The sequence below is a fragment of the Nanorana parkeri genome, unplaced genomic scaffold (assembly GCF_000935625.1).
Source record: "Nanorana parkeri isolate BGI_ZX_2015 unplaced genomic scaffold, ASM93562v1 scaffold2961, whole genome shotgun sequence".
Lineage (NCBI taxonomy): Eukaryota > Metazoa > Chordata > Amphibia > Anura > Dicroglossidae > Nanorana > Nanorana parkeri.
The window spans coordinates 70,031-75,627 of NW_017309229.1; positions in this window are offsets into that span (position 1 = coordinate 70,031).

Here is a 5,597-nt window from a genome sequence, read left to right on the forward strand (position 1 = left end):
CCCCCTGTATGCAGGCTGCACACAAGTGATCTCAGCAACATTGCCAAAAGCAAAATGTAGAAAACAACTACCCACACGGGACCCGGAACTGCATGTCCCAGGCGTCGGGAGATAGGAATTCCACACCCCTGCTGCCCCCTCTACTCCCTGCCGCCCCCCGAGGCCGGGCCTCGGTTGGCCTTGTGGTAAATACGGCCCCGGTGTCAGTAGCGGAACGGTGAGGAGACGGTACACAAGATGATAGGCAAGAGAGTACTACGGCCATTCCAGGTTGGCAAGGAACCTGAGAGCGCCTTTGCCTAAGTGTAGCTGGTGATGAAGGCACAGCACCGGCCACCAGAAAGGAAGGCGTTTGAGTACAGTTCAAGCTAGCAGTGTCATGGACGCATGCTGTCTGCATGCTAACTCACATACGCTAATGGGTGCATGCTCGCACTAATCAGCATGACCAGCCATAGCCAAAAGGCCACAAGCTGGCCAAAGGCCATGTCTGGAGGTCCTGTGGCAAGCAGTCTATGAGGCACCTGTGCAAGTGAGAAGACCTGCGGCACAGCATGTAATAAACCGGGCAAAAAGAATGAGTGCACTTTGTTTTAAAATGCACTTATCCTTTAATTTTTTCGCATTTTATGCACATTTTAGGCCTGAAGATTATTTTAAACCACCCAGCATTCTCCAGAGATCAGCTTCACCCCCGGGCACAGTCTCTGGGGGAATGGCAGTTCTGGAACCGGAAGTGACCAAACACTCGTCGCTTCCAGCTTTATTCAGCACATGGTTCCTCTGCCCCACCTGCCGAAACCCACCATGCTGGTCCTGGGCCTGCAGAAGGGGCAGAAGAGCCCTGGCCCTTCTACCTCAGGGTCCCCACACCATGATAATCTACTTGTTGGTTTTGCAGTGGGTGACATCTGATGGCAGTCGCCAGGGTCTGGTCTCACATTTGGCACCACTAGCCACAGTCTCCAGATAATGACAGTTCTGGAACCGGAAGTGACTAAAAACTCGTCGCTTCTAGCTTTGTTCCGCACATGGATCCTCCACCCCACCTGCTGAAACCCACCATGCTGGTCCTGGGCCTGCAGAAGGGGAAGCAGAGCCCTGGCCCTTCAGCCTCAGGAACCCCACACCATGATAATCTACTTGTTGGTTTTGCAGTGGGTGACAGCTGATGGCTGGTCTCACATTTGGCACCCTTAGCTACAGTCTGCAGGGAATGACAGCTCTGAAAGCGGAGGTGAGGAAACACTCGTCCCTTACAGCTTTGTTCAGCACGTGGATCTTCTGTCCCACCTGCCGAAGCCCACCATGCTGGTCTTGGCCCCTGGGGCTCCTCACCACGATACTCATTGGTTTTGCATTGGGTGACATCTGATGTTGATCATGGTTTGGTCTCACATTTGGTACCCAACCTTTCCCATTATTGAAATGCACCAATACCAATATCCTCAGGACTCCAAGGTCCCCAGCAATCTCCCGGCAGCCTTCTTGGGAATAGCAGTGCCTGTTTAGCCCGCCAAAGACCCTGCACAGTCCAGCTGAGACCCCCACACAGTCCAGCTGAGACCCCACTCAGGCCTCCTAAGACCTTGAATAGCCATCCTGAGACCCCACACAGTCCAGCTGAGACCCCACTCAGGCCTCCTAAGACCCTGAATAGCCCTCCTGAGACCCCCCCACAGTCCAGCTGAGACCCCCACACAGTCTAGCTGAGACCCCACTCAGGCCTCCTAAGACCCTGAATAGCCCTCCTGAGACCCCGCATAGTCCTCCTGAGACCCCACAAAGCCCACTTGGAGAATTCTGTATTCAATAACCGAAACATGTTATTCTCTGTTGTTACCTTTTCTTGTTTTGTTTTTGCAGGTAAACTGTCGGATGACGACATCAAGATTCATCACAACGTCACGCGGAGCGGAACCTGCAACGTGACTTTGACCTGCGCCGTTGCTAAAACCGGCGTCACAGTCTCTTGGAGCGATTCTCTGAGTGGGACCGTAAAGGAAACGCCGACTGTGCAGGTTACGGAGCCGTATGCCAACTCCAGCTGGACCTGCAGGGCCTCCCATCGCCTCGCCAACATCTCCAGAACCGTCATGCCGTTGGAGTTCTGTCAGAATGGTAAGCCTCGAGGATCTCCTGCGGGCTCTTTCGGCCACTTCCTGTCTACATGCACTTGGCTTCTTGTTCTCAATGCTGAATTTTATTCTACTTCTATTTTCCCTTCGCTGCTTCCACCCCGAAGCGGAGATTGGGGAGGTTTCTATCCTAATGGTGGTGGTCATCAGACTTGGTGAGTTGGTGATTTGAATGAATAGCCGTGAGCAACCATTATCTAGCCCAGGGATAGGCAACCTCGGTTCCCCAGCTGTGCTAAAACTACAAATCCCATAAGGCATTGCAAGCCACGGCCATGACTCCCAGAGGTCAGAAGCATGATGGTGTTTGTAGTCTCAGCACAGCAGACAGGCCGGGAGCTGCGGAACAAAGTGCAATAAGCGAAAGGCCTACATGACAAGGGTGGGAAAGGGAACCAGGAGAGAGAAAAGGGTGAAAGGAAAAAAGGAGAAGTGAATTAGAGGAGGGATACTCACGGGATTGGAGGAGAAGGCTTTACAGGAGGAGCTTCGGAGAGTATCCGGGAAGGAGGAGTTCCAGGAGAAGGCGTGACCAGGAGAAGGAACGGACTTGAAGGTATGGTTTTAGCGGTGTCAAAGTTTGTCGCATCATTATGGCGGTTTGGATACTTGAAGGCATTTGTCTGGGTTGGATAATTTGACGGGGGGGGGGACCCATCGGTGGTGTGGGTGGCCTTCTGTGGTGGTAAGGTCAAACGTTATGACCTGGCAATAGGGACCACGGTGGGTCTGCGGGCAATTTAAGTACGTCCCCGAGGCGGTGTATGGCGGCTGGGGGTCATTCCAATTTAAAAAAGGTGCCGGCAGACACTGGTCCGATTTTTGGATAGCTATAGTGCCTTGAAGGACCTTGAAACCCTAGCAACTCCTACCGTACGTTTACTTGGTTATTGTGGTTTTTTGGTTGTTATTTATAAGAGTTATTTATAAAGTTTTATAATAAAAGGCTGCTGTGGCCATTTATACTCCAACCCTGGTGTAGCATGTTAATTGGAAGGAAGGGGGTGGGGAATCGAAGGTAAAGGGGGTGGTGGCAGTAAAAAAGGGGACCTCTGAGCTACCTCAGTCATGGAGAGCCAAGGTTGTCTAGCCAAAGGATAAAGCAGAAGACGATCACAATGTGTTTTTGTTGGAAGTGCAGATGTGAAAATTGTGTATTGTTTGCAGGTTTTTCTTTACTTGGGTTCCATGTGACTTCCTGTTTACCGAAATGTGATCAGCTGTCTAACTAGGGAGGAGGTTGGGGTTTGCCGCCACCGTGGCTTTGATCTGAATACAGCAAGCTCGAGATTCGTAGTCCCGGCAAATTCATGAACACGTTCCCCCGTTTCTGAATGTTTTCGTACCACAATGCACTGCATGGGCTTTGAACTATGGCCAGCAGGCCGAGATTGGGCCGGTGAGGGGGATGTTGGGTGAGCCAGAATTTAGATTTAAACATGAATCATCGAATAAGGGTGGCCATACACTTTACAACCCTTGCAAGACTTTTGGTAATCATTTACTCTATATTACCTTTACAAATCATATCTTGACATCTTCGGGTGACCTTGCGATAAGGATACATTTATAGCATGATAAATATCCGCTCTATCAAACAGTCAATGTGATCCACGAGCAACAGTTGACAGTCCGTTCCCACGCAGGCGACACATATTAACAGGCCCGGCACTAGCGCAAGGCAAGTCAGGCGGCTGCCTGAGGGCGCTGCAGGGTGAGGGCGGAAAAAACAATGGAGCCTCGAAAAGAATATACATGGTATTCCCTAGACTTGTGCGCCTTGCGCGAGACTTGTGTATCTCATATGTCATTGGAATTCATCGATGTTAAAGCCATGATCTATATATTCCAGGATACCAATGGGAAATCCTAATTGGCGTCGGCGTCCTTCTACTTGCAGTCGTGATCATTTGTTGTTTGTGGAGGATACGGAAGAACATTTGGTAAGAGTGTAACCATTTTTAAGGCAGGACGAGACACAAAGTCACAATGTAAAATAACAGGTGCAATGACAGATCGGTACATACAAGATACAAGCAGGGCCGGATCTACTCCCCCTGCCGTCCCAAGGCCAGGTTCCTCAATGCGCCCTCCTACCTGCCAAGCCCCCCCCAGACCCCTCGCCATGGAAAATGGCAGACCTGCAGGCTGCATACAAGGGATCTCGGCGAAACAAGAAGAAAACAACTACCCGCCCGGCGTCGGGAGATGGGAATTCCACACCCCTGCTGCCCCTCTACTCCCTGCTGCCCCTCTACTACCTCTGCGCTCTGCCGCCCCGAGTTTGGGCCTCGGTGGCCTTGTGGGAAATCCGGGCCTGGATACAAGGAAATCATGTGACAGGTGAATGACACAAGAAGGCCGATTTCTAAGAAGTTTTCGTTTTTATGACCTTTTGGGAATAAATTGATATTATGGGACTGCTCCTGTTTCGAGTTTCGGCTTTCAATGGATTCTTGGCCAATTTAAAAAATCTTCCACTGGGCGAATGCCATTCACATATCATTGCTGCCACTAGATGGAGCCGAAGAGCTTTGGAAACTCCCATGCTCCTCGGCTCCATCTAGTGGCAGGAATTCTGTGCAAGCGGCAATCGTCCAGCGTATGGCTGGGAGAGTGATTTAAGAATGGAACCCTACGAGTCTGATTTCCGAAAAGGATTTGAGAATGTTCGCACAATGAAATCAATGATACAATCATGTGAAAGGTAAACCTCTGCTTCTTATATCATCCGCACGCGATTGGATAATTGAGGCTATTTTGCAACATTTTATTGTGCAAATCAAATCCTTTAGTAAATCAGCCAAAGCGAGTCTAAGGCAACCCAGGGGATGGTTTTGCACATCACATCTTGACGTTCCAAGAGGTCATAGGACAATCCTGTGTGTGTGGTACGGAGAGGTCCTGCTTATGAGAAAAGAAGAATTACTACACCAAAGAGGGGAGTTGAGAGTGGGGCGGGGGTTGGGTTAGAAAGAGACGGGGATGAGTGAAAGGGTGGAGTATGAGGGGTAAGGGATGTCCAAATAAGAGGGGCACCCTGTCTACTATGGGGTGGGGGTTGGAGGGGGCTGGGTTAGAAAGAGAGGGGTATGAGGGGAAGGGTGGAGTATAATGGGTAAGGGATGTCCAAATAAGAGGGGCACCCTGTCTACTATGGAGTGGGGGGTTGGGTATAAAAAGGGATAGGCATGAGGGGAAGGGTGGAGTATAAGGGATAAGGGATGTCCAAATAAGAGGGGCACCCTCTCTACAATGGGGTGGGGCTGGGGGGTGGTTGGGTTATAAAGAGACAGGGATGAGGGAAAGGGTGGAGTATGAGGGGTAAGGGATGTCCAAATAAGAGGGGCAACCTGTCTACTATGGGGTGAATGTTAGGGGAGGGGGTTGGGTTAGAAAGAGACGGGGATGAGTGAAAGGGTGGAGTATGAGGGGTAAGGGATGTCCAATTAAGAGGGG